Genomic DNA, 11,375 nt, shown 5'->3' with positions numbered 1-11,375 from the left:
CAAATACCACGGTGAAAGCCTGCCTGAGGGGCGTGGTAGCCCGGTCGATAAGATGCTTGCCTAAAGTACCACAGGATGTTTTGAGGTGTCGCGAGTTCGATACCCGGTTCGTCCTTGTCAGAAAACTTTCCTGACGCAGGGGTACAACAAAAAACGGTGACTTGACCGCAGCAAGAAATTGCTGCCGCAGGGAGTTCCCCATCGAGGGGTTAGCGCACCAACCTCTCGATGAGTATAAAAAACAAGCCTGACGTTCGGAATCGGCAATAAATTGTAGGTCCCGGTCTAATTAGCCATCGTGTGCAGAAAATGACCTTGGTGCGACAAAAAAATGATCAAGTAGGTTGGTGTGCAGTGTTTCTCAACCTTTTTTCATCCCATGGTCCCTTTTGGACCATATTTTCTTCTCGCGGGCCCTCCACTGTCTCATCCAGGGCCTCCACCCTCATTCAAGAGCGCGATCCTTCCTATTTATTGAATTGAATTAGTAAATCTAAACTAAATTTACAATAAACAACAGTTTTATAGATAAGATCGATCTCTGGAGCTCTAAGCCCGAAGGTGGGTAATCATCCCTCCCGAGAACCGAGTTACATGGGAAAAATACGTCTGTGTAAAATACGGGACGATCCAACGAACCTACACAATAAATCGACCGTCCCGACACATAACCCCCTGGATCCCTCGGCTAGAGATGGGTGAACTTCCTTATCGTGGGAGGATTTTATGCATAGCCATCTTAGCATCAAAAATCTTGGGGTAAATCATCATTACCTCGGGCAAAGTGACGTTCTGCGGGTTCCCATACTTAACTGGAGAAGTAACAGCTTACGTATTTACATACTACTTACCGGTACGTTCGGAAATCATAGTACCAGATCTCATCATGCAGGGCCTCTGTGGATATGAGGCCCTGAGCCATGCCCACCACGGCCTACGGGTTAAGATGGCCCCTGGTTTTTTAGAAACGTGTGTTCTTCTACTCGTATCCAATGTTATCCGGAAAGATATTTTTAAGGAGTGAATTTATCTCCTCCCAAAAATTTTAAGAGATGGTTTCGTAAAAAGTGTGGTATTTTTTAAATGAAAAACCAAGAAATAACTCCGAAAAAAACACCTAAAATTTGAAGCAGTATTTTCACTGATCAACGAAATTTAGAGAAGTAAAATTCAATTTTGATGCGTCACGCATCTAGATGCCATATGGGCGAACACTACTCGCATCTATACGCCATCTGTTATCTATATAAGATAATTATTTTTAAAAATATTTATTTTTTCCAACTTTTCTCAGGAAGGTTGATAACACTGCAGTGGGAAGTGTGGAGTTTTTGGAAAACGTGGAAAAAAAAAAAAAAACTCGCTCCGGTCACCGCCACTGTGCCACTAGTGGGGTTTGAAACCACCATGATGTCCACACGATCGCAGTGGTTATCACATACTACTAGATTGCAGACGCACAGAGGGTAGCCTGAATCCAAAAAAGGTTTAGGAACCACTGCTTCAAACGAATTAGTGTGCGCCAGAAATTGTCGCATGTGTCCGTAATCTATTTAAGTATCTCTGAGGCGTGTTTGTAATGCCACTGCTCATCTTCCGAATCGAAGTGAAAATGGCAGGTATATGAATCGATTGAAATGTTTTTTACGTTTTATTACCTACTGGCTTCCTTTGGAGATACTATTTAAAGGGGAGTTCTGCTCGAAAAATTAAAAAGGCATTGTGCATAGTATATGTATATTTATTTCTAGTGAAATATATAAATTCATGCCATGTGTTTTATAACAAATCAGAAGAATGGAAATATGTCCAGTAATGAATGGTACAGACTAGCGCAGGGGTACTCAAACCTTTTCCATCCGCGGTGTCCCGTTACTTTAATCAATGTTTACCGCGGCTCCCCAGAGCAGTTTAACAAAGATTCTCTTTGAAAAACCTTCCGGATGCTCCGCGGTGCCCCCGACAACGGTTGGTGACGCACAGTTTGAGAACCCTCTAGACTAATAAGTTCTTGGATTTTCCCCCTCGTAATTTGACCAGAGGGCCTTCGGGTAAGTAGGCAAACCTCACGACGCCATAGTTCATATTAGCAAGTATCGTAAGCGCTCGGATAAGTGGCAATTAAAAACTAGATAATCTTTTAAGACTCAACGTTTCGTGGACACTTTGTTTTTCTGAAATAGTATATGTATGTATCTTCAGTTACTTTTAAACTTTCCTCATAATACATAGACAATTCCAGGCCCGGTCCAGGTGCTTCAAGTGCAAAAGGGACTTCATGAAGATGAGATCCAGTTAAAATTTTCGAGAGTAAACTCTTAGGCAGGCATTTCTGAACAGGTAGAGAGCCTCAGAAAAGTCCCTTTGATGGTCGTAACACGGCCCTGCGTAGACCACCAATGTATTGTTGTGGGAAATAAAGAAACAAATAACGCCCAGAATTCTGCTTTAAAAAGCGATGAGTATACACATAGGGCATTTTTATTATTTTATTTATGAAATATTCAACGGATTCTCAAAGTGTATGTGCTCGTGGCTCATCGACACCCTTTTTTGAGGAACGTCTCAACGCGTTGGTGTATTGATGCGTGCTCATTCAGTTCTTTGTAGTGGGTTTTTTTTACATTAGGCCAAGGGGTTCTCAAACTGTGCACCGCGACACCCTTGTGCGCCTCCAATCTTTGTCAGGGGCACCACGGAACGGTGACCCTGACAAAGGTTTTTTGAAAATATTTTTTGTTAAACAGCTCTAGGGAGCAGGCGGAGCTCGCGGATAAGCATTGAATAGGAGAAAAGGGCACCTCGGGTGGAAAAAGGTCGAGAACCTCTGCGTCAGGCTATTCTGGGCAGTCACGGATAAATGATGACAAGGTCGGGGGGAGGGCCACGGGTGTCAAAAGTTTCAGAAATACTCGGATTAATTGAAGCGGAGATATAGGCCTATGTCATGAGTTAACAAACACACCAGCCATAATTTTTTGCAAGGAATAATTTCGCCGATTCGGCACACTGCTGTATATGCATAATGATGAAACAAACAGTGATTCGTGGAAACGAGAAACTACAGCATGAAAAAAGGCAATGCTTCTGAAAAAGTCACATTTTAACATAAAACTATGTATTATCACCGTATAATATAGTACAATATATTGTCGTGCAAATATAGAAGACTAATTTTCTCTACATATCAGACCGCTATTGGCCCAAGATTATAGGTTTTTTATTTACCCATTTTTTTAAGAAAATCTCTTCCGGAATCCCCTTTTGTGCTCCAAAATCTTAGGTTTTTTAGGGCTCAAAAGCTCATAGCTGTTTCCCACCTATTCTCAGTCTTTGACACTGCCCTATACACAAGCTAGTAGCTCTTGCCAAGGCAGATAACCTGCAGATAACGTGGCATTTCTAGGCGTTATGAATCTAGCTAAGTCCCCCATTCATAAAGTGGTATTTCTAGCCTAGAAATTCTAGGAACTCAAGCTCTACCTAAGGCGCCCAAAGAAAAGGCGATACTTCTTGGAGCTTGAAGCTTAGCCATTACTTCATAGGTTCAGTGGTCTGTTCAATATAGGTTTCCGCATGGCCCCCACATCCTGTAGCGGGGCCCCTAGGCTGGAATCTTTTGGGGGCCCCTCGGTCAGACTTTTAACAGGCCCCTTCTGTAGTGGATTTATAGCGTGAAAAGCAAAAAAATGATGATAACCATCCCGGGCCCCAGGGTTAGAGCCCTGTCAGCCCCCCCCCTACGTGGGGACCATGGGTTCCCTTGCCTAATTTCTTCAAAAGGCGCCATAGTCAATGCTCTTGGTGGCCCTCCAGAACAGAATGAGCATTTCGTGAACGTCATATCCTCATACCTATAAAAGGTATTTCTAGGAGCTCTACCGAGAACGACCAATAGCAAGAGAATAAAGTTACAGCTACAAGCGGGCAAGATTCTGCCCTTTAATAAAGGTGGGGGAACAGAGGCTGATCTGAACATGCTTCCAGATGAAGAGCTTGAGAGCAATTGTCAAGAATGGTAACGAAAACCTCCACTTTTTTTTCCTTCTCTTAAGGATTAGTAGAAACCCAATCACACACACTGTGACTGTGAAACTGCAAGAGGCGCAAATATAAATGTAGATTTTTTTCCTTACTCATCATTTTAGTCAATGAAGGTAGAAAATGAAAAAGTCAATATTTTTCAAGTTTTTTTAAAGATCAAAAGTCTTTTAGAAAAATAGGCGCCAATGTAGGCAAAATTTCGATTGGGGGAGCAATCGCTCCCTCTGCTCCCCCCCGGCTACGCCACTGGGTGGGAGCTGTAATTTTTTCGAGAGTGACCCCCACTTTCACTCGAAAAAGACCCAGATTTTTCCAATAATCCGAAGAGCCAGGTGAACTAGAGTACAACGGCATTTCTGATGTTCTTTCCTATATATTCTTCCAATCCTGTCTCTTTGATGTTCATCAGTCGGTCTTTGGATTCTTCTGATGGCCCAGACGCTTATAAACAATCCCTACATTTCCAGTTACATTGTAGAAATTTAGCGCATCGTGATTGGCCGAAATGAGTGATGAACCATTACGTCACTCATGGTGAAATTTTTGTTGGCGATGTTTAACAATAGATATGTTACGGTAAAAGCCCGAAATACTCTTGAAAACGTATACATTTCGGGCTTTTACCAAGCCCTTTGGTAAAAGCTGACAAACTTTCATGAAAACTACTAAAAAATTGCGAATTTTCTTAAATTTGAAAGCTTTTCAATATCAATCACAACGATCCTGATGCTAATTAAGAACATAATTAATTAACTAATTAGTCATTCTAATTAGTGAAAATTACTAAAATATTGCGAATTTTATCGGCGGAGAGGTACGGAATAGCGGCGAAAACAAATGTACTGTTTTGTTCTGCGCCTCACATACTCGGGCAGCGAGACGAGGAGGAGAAAGAGGCGGCTCAAGAGGCACGCGATTCTTTCAAGCCGGTTTGTTTTCATCGCGAGGTAAAATCAGACGCTATTTGGGGATTGGCCAGTTTTCTCCCCCTTTTTTTTTCCTCACTCTCTTGGAAAAAAAAGAGAACTTCTGAGGGGGGATCATCATCATCATCACACCATTTGGTTTGGGGGGAGTGCTTCGGATTTTTTTTCACTTTTGGCGCTCTCTTCTTTTCGATTCCCATCTTTTGTGCTTAACCCAGTCTATGCTAATTTAAAAGTTTGACGATTGTTGTGGTAGCATTTTACGCATTAATTTCCCCCGTCATTCTTTTAGACGTGAATATTTTTCAAAATTTTACTGGGACTAACGAGATAGATATTTCGCATGTGCAAGAGAACTTCCTTCTGACGAACGGACAGTGCTGCAACTAGGGGGGGGGGGGTTGGTCTGGTTTCTTGGGCGTAGTATCAGGAGGGGCGCAAATTCCATCCTTCAAATTTCATCTTTTCAATTGTCTCTGAATAGCTTTTAATAAGAAACATACTGCCATGGGACGTAGGCACCAAAACATGGCGGGGGGGGGGGGGCTATTTCAACCCCCCCCCCAATAAATTTTGTGTTGGGGGGGGGGCTGAACTTCGAAAGAGGCAGAGAAGACCTAAATAAACGAGGATGCAGACAGCTTCCCTTCATCAGGAAAGAAGAAAAGGGTAACATAGACGACGGTTACCAAGTAATTTCACGAATAGTAACCAACGACACTGAAAGGAGTGGAGCGACAAATATAAGGGTAACAATACCAGGCAGGACTCGACCGGAAAATGAAAAGCCGATAAGAACAGTGGTATTCAGGAGGAGTCGTTAAACAGAAAAGATCACAAGTAAGGCGCTATTGAAGATTTAAACAAGAAAAACAACAAAAATGAATAACAACGGTACCCATATGGGTCCACAGAATCCGGTAGCAGTACATGGGCATTCCTCTGCAACAACGGCTAAATCAGATGGAGACCAAGGAGGTATAAAAATCCTTCAATTCAATTGTAATCGATGCATTGCAACGACATTCCAGCTCATAAAATACATAGACGAGCATAAGATAGACATTGACCTTCTGCAGGAACCATGGGCGCATAACGACATACTGAAGGGAATACCGAGCAAATGGGCTAGATGGAGCTCCCGCAACTGCAAAGCGGCTATTGTTATACCAAATGGACAAATACAAGGCACCACATTCTCAGTCCTTGAGAACAGTGTAGCAATCAAAATCAGCCTTTACTCCAATGAGTACATTTTCACTTCGGCGTACTCCTCCCCATATGCCAGACTCAAACATACAACAATCGAACTACAGGCGATTATCAAAAGTGCGGGAAGAGTACCTAGTATCATTGGAGCAGACCTCAATGGGGCACACACATTGCTTGGCTACAGACTGACAAGACCCAGAGGTGTGAAGCTGCTAGATTTCATAAGATCTATGAATCTGTCGATCTTAAACAATGGGGAGTCGACATATCACCATGACGGAAAAGAGGGGAGTCCAGATGTCACATTAGCCAACGAATATGCTCCACTGGATCGGATAGACTGGTCAATCGATCATGAGGAGGAACTCAGTGTACACAAGTGCCTGATCATTCAGATCTACGACAAACCCAGATCGGATCCAACTGCCAAATACTCTAATTCACGTAGGCGAATTGACAACTTTCTTCGACACATCAAACCCGACATAACACGGCTAGTTGAAATGCTCCAACAGGCCAGGAACGAGGATGAGTTAGAGCAAGCCGTAGACCAGACTTTTGCCAAAATCAAACAGGCAGCTGATAAAAAGCTCAAGACAATAAGACAACCTAATAAAACAGTAACTCGATGGTGGAATCAAGAACTTGATATTATGCGAAAAAAGTTCAGAGCCAAGAAAAAAAGATACAAAAAGGCCCTTGGGGAAGCAAAGATAGCAGCTTGTCAGGCGTACAGAGAATATCGAAAAGTGTACTACAAAGCTCTAAAAAAGACCAAGAGGGACAGCTGGCGGAAATTCTGCACAGAAGCGACTGATCCCTTCGGGACGACTTATAAGGCAACGATGAGGAGAAGAATGAGGCACCCACAGTTGATTATGCCAGTGGGAAAAAACCTTCCGATATTGAAGGCTGCGGAAGAACAGCTAAAACAATTATTTCCGGAGGATGATACAGATCCGCATCAAGACCCAGGTCAGATAGTTTGTGCCACAACATCAGGCGAAGAGACAACAAAAGAGCCGACAATTTCGAAGGCGGAAATAACAAGAATCATAAAAGGGTTAAGTGACAAGAAGGCCCCGGGACACGAGGGCATAAATAATCAGCTCTTGAAAGCCATCAATAAAGAATTTCCCCAACTGCTTAGAACTTTGTTCAACAAATGCATGGAGCTGGGCATATTTCCATCTCACTTCAAATTGGGGAAAATATTTCTTATACTCAAAACGGGCCAGGATCCTGACAACATCACCTCATACAGAGCTATACATCTTCTGCCTACCATTGGAAAGGTCTTGGAAAAAATTGTAACTCAGAGAATAACTTATCACACAGAGGCAAAACGATGGTGGAATGAAAACCAATTCGGATTTCGACAGGGACGTTCTGCAGAACAAGCCCTCCTGGCTATTAAGGAGGTGATCGTCAAACAAAGGGCGAAAAAACAGGATATCGCGCTCATTTCCTTGGATATTAAAGGAGCGTTCGATGCACTGAGACATAACATCATCAGAGAAAGACTCGAAGATATGCCTATACCAGAACAGCTTGCCAAAATAATGTGCCACACTCTTCAGGGAAGAAGAGTGGCACTTCAGACTACAGCGGGACTAGTGACACATAGGCTATCTAAAGGATGTCCACAGGGATCTTGCGCTGGTCCAACGCTCTGGAACGCTGTAATTGACCACCTTCTGAAGATGAGATGGCCAGGCCGGGGAAATGAAATCGTGAAAGTCCAGGCGTTCGCTGATGATATTGCCATCTTGGTCAGCAGTCCCACGGAAGGTAGAACGGAGACGCTCGCGTCAGAAGTACTCGAACAGATCAACAACTGGATGACGGAACACGGGCTTGAGGTGGCGTCAGAAAAGTCAAAATATCTGTGGATATCGTCCAAGACCTCATCAGGGCTCCAGATTGATAGGTCTCCTATCGAACGTACGGACCTTCTCAAATACTTAGGAGTTTACATAGATCCGAAACTCAAATTCCGGGAACACGTGAGGCTACAAGCTGATAAAGTTAATAAAGTTCTCCCACAGTTGTTAAGCTGTGCAGGCTCAAGATGGGGCATAACCAGTGCCATGTGTCGCACCTTATATGTATCGGTGATACAGAGGATGCTGGCCTACGGTGCCCCAGTCTGGGGTTCCAAGCTCACCAAGGCAGTAAAGAAAAAACTAGACTCGGTTCAGAGGGGCTCTCTTCTCTATATCACCAAGGCATACTGCACGGCACCAACAAACGCTCTACAGGTGATAACAGGACTGGCCCCCCTCGGGCATTGGATAGAGTCTGAAGCAAAAATGGCACTGCTGACGAGACTCAATCGGCCTATCACAGTCAACAACGAGCGCATAGAGCATTCGCAAATTGAACAGAGAGAGATCGGATGGTCCTCACACCCAGCAGTAGAGGTAAAAGACGGACAGATCAGCTTACACCATGACAAACAGCTAACGCCGACAGTAATTTACACGGACGGCTCAAAGACTAAAGACGGAACTGCAGCAGCCTACATCCTTACGGAAGGCAACAAAATAATCAGCAAGTGGGCACACAAGCTTAACGCAGAGGCTTCCGTGTTCCAGGCAGAGATGCTGGCTCTTCTAGAGGCAACGAGGAAGGCAGAGGAATTAAACCCTCCAGTCCAAATATACACGGACTCGCTTTCTTCGCTGCATGCAGTCACAAATCCGTTGTCCAAAACGTACGCTTCAAGAGCAGTCAGGAAGATTCTCATTAATAACCCCGGTATCGCCCTCTCCTGGGTTAAAGCCCACGAGGGGAACTGGGGTAATGAGGAAGCTGATGCTCTTGCGAAAGCAACAACAGAAAGACCAGAAGTCAATCGAAATATTCCATTTCCAAGGTCTTGGGCGAAGGCAAAGATAAAACAACATCTTCTAAGGCAGTGGCAGGTGCAGTGGGACAGCAACGATAAAACAGGGAGAAAGATCCACCAGGTACTTCCGAGGGTGAGGCTCCAGGATCAGGGGTGGTCAAGAGCAATGATCTTGTTCTTCACAGAACATGGGCCATTCCCTGCATACCTCAAGCGATTCCACCTTCGGGGTACAGACGCCTGCAGATGTGGAATGGTGGGAACACCACTGCACTATGCCACTGAATGCCTACTGACCAAGAAATTTCACTTCGGAAACTTGGCTCTTTGGAGAGCCGAGTTGTTAAAAAGAACTGACCGAAAAGAAAAAATTGGAAGATTGATGGAGAGGATAACAACAGACGAGAGAACATTCATCCCCGACGGAAAGCCGCCTCGATCGCAAAGAGCAAGAAACTGCAGGGCACTTTCCCCAGAGGAGGAGTCTTCGGACTTTGAAAACGAACAGAACACATAAAGACTCCGCGCCTTACAGGGGCAGCTGTCGCGTAGGCGGATCTGTCACGTGTAAATAGATGACTGTGTGATGCATATTGTGTATATGTATATATTGTATATTTTTTCTGTCATTAAAATCCAGGGGTTTTTGCGGTTGGGTCCAGGGGGTCTGGATGGGGGTGCTCCTGGCTGTTGCTCGGGCTTGTGGGCTCCTCCTGGTGGGTGCCCGGAGGGGGGCTGCTTATTGAGATGCCCTGAGGGCCGTGCATGGAGCTTGTTGGCGACTGTAGTCTTGGATAGAGGGTTGGGGGCGCCGGGGGGGGGCGCCTTCCGGATATTCTCCGGGTGGCGCCCTGGCCCGGCGCCCCTGATTCTCGCCCAGCGCGACCCAACCTGATTGGGTAAAAGGCTTATATCCCGAGAGGGACAGAGCCTGGGTCATGTCTGGTTTGTAGGGGGGGGGGCTGAGAACCCCCTTCCCCAATTAATGAATAAATAAAGCGGGGCACTGCATCCTTCTACATACGGGCTCGAGGCTCGTCACGGGACGACTGGCAACTTTCAGCCCTCTCAATGTTTTTTCATGCCCACGCCTTTGCTCTGGGCTGCAAAATGTAAAGGGTGGAAAATTTCTGTCGGAAACTGGAAAACCACTATAAAATCATAAGTTATATACCACTATAAATCATTATGCAGTCGCTGGGGCGAAAAAAACCTGTCCTCCCTACAAACACATCAAAAATCTTTTAGAAAGAAAACTTTATCCATGTACTGTCTACACCAGCGGTTCTCAACCAGTGCTCCACGTTCACTCAATTAAAGTAGAGGGAATCAGTAAATTTTATGACCAAATGAAAAAAAAAAGTAGCGTCCGTCGTAGAAATTATATACTAAAAAGGGCTACGTGACTCAGAAAAAAGGTTGAGAATTGCTGGTCGACACTCATTTTCTACTCAATACTGAACATGTTCTTAGAATTTCACCGAAAATTTGTAGAGATTTTTCCAGGAACGTCATTTCAACGTTTTCCAGGGAAGGGGGCAGGCAAAGAATATGAACTCAATTTATGTATATCTACTCTATAATATAAAATCACAAACTCGAAAAGGGCCTGTTTCTAAGCAACCGAAATTAGTGACGATTTTATGTTACGGAAGTGAGTGACGTTTTTTGAGTGATGGAAATCGGTTACGATTTTAGGTCAAGTATTCATTTAACTCTAGCATATTCGGGACCCATTTAACCCATCGGGACCAAGTTACGTGCATGTACTGAGAGGCTCCACATCCTACAGCAGGGCCCCTTGACTGGAATAGATGGCGAGCCCCCCAAACCAGCTTTTCGGGGGCCCTCTGTGGTTAATTTATAGTGTGAAAAATCAAAAAGTGATAAGAATCGTTCCGGCCCCTGTCAGCCCTGCCCTTGTGGGGGAAGGGGGGTCATGCTGAGAGGTATGTATATGTATCATATACATATAACACCAGTGCTCCCAACACACAGGGTCGGGGTACCCGGGGGGATTGCACATATACCTTAATGGGGAAGTTAAAAGGTTTGATTTCCAGGGCCCTTGATGGATCTCGTTGTTTTCTTGCTGCTTTAACATTGAAAAATTTGCGATAGCGGAAGCTCAAGCTATATCCAGTCTGGGGACCCCATAAAATTTGCGAATTCGGTCACGGGTAATTGAGGGGGGGGGCTGGAATTTATTCGTTGGTAAAATGAATACAAATGGAAATTTTCATGGCGATCGCACCGGGGATGACCGACAAGCTTCCAAGTCGGGGGCCCCATGTTTACAGGTTCTCCTTTGGGGGCCCTGGATGAATCTCATTCTTTTCTGT

The sequence above is a fragment of the Pholcus phalangioides genome, unplaced genomic scaffold (assembly GCF_987345545.1).
Source record: "Pholcus phalangioides strain wild (caught in Gottingen) unplaced genomic scaffold, Ppha-v1.0 ptg000011l_1, whole genome shotgun sequence".
In the NCBI taxonomy this organism is placed as follows: domain Eukaryota; kingdom Metazoa; phylum Arthropoda; class Arachnida; order Araneae; family Pholcidae; genus Pholcus; species Pholcus phalangioides.
The sequence above is the reverse complement of the archived record's forward strand: the minus strand, read 5'-3'. Positions refer to the sequence as shown.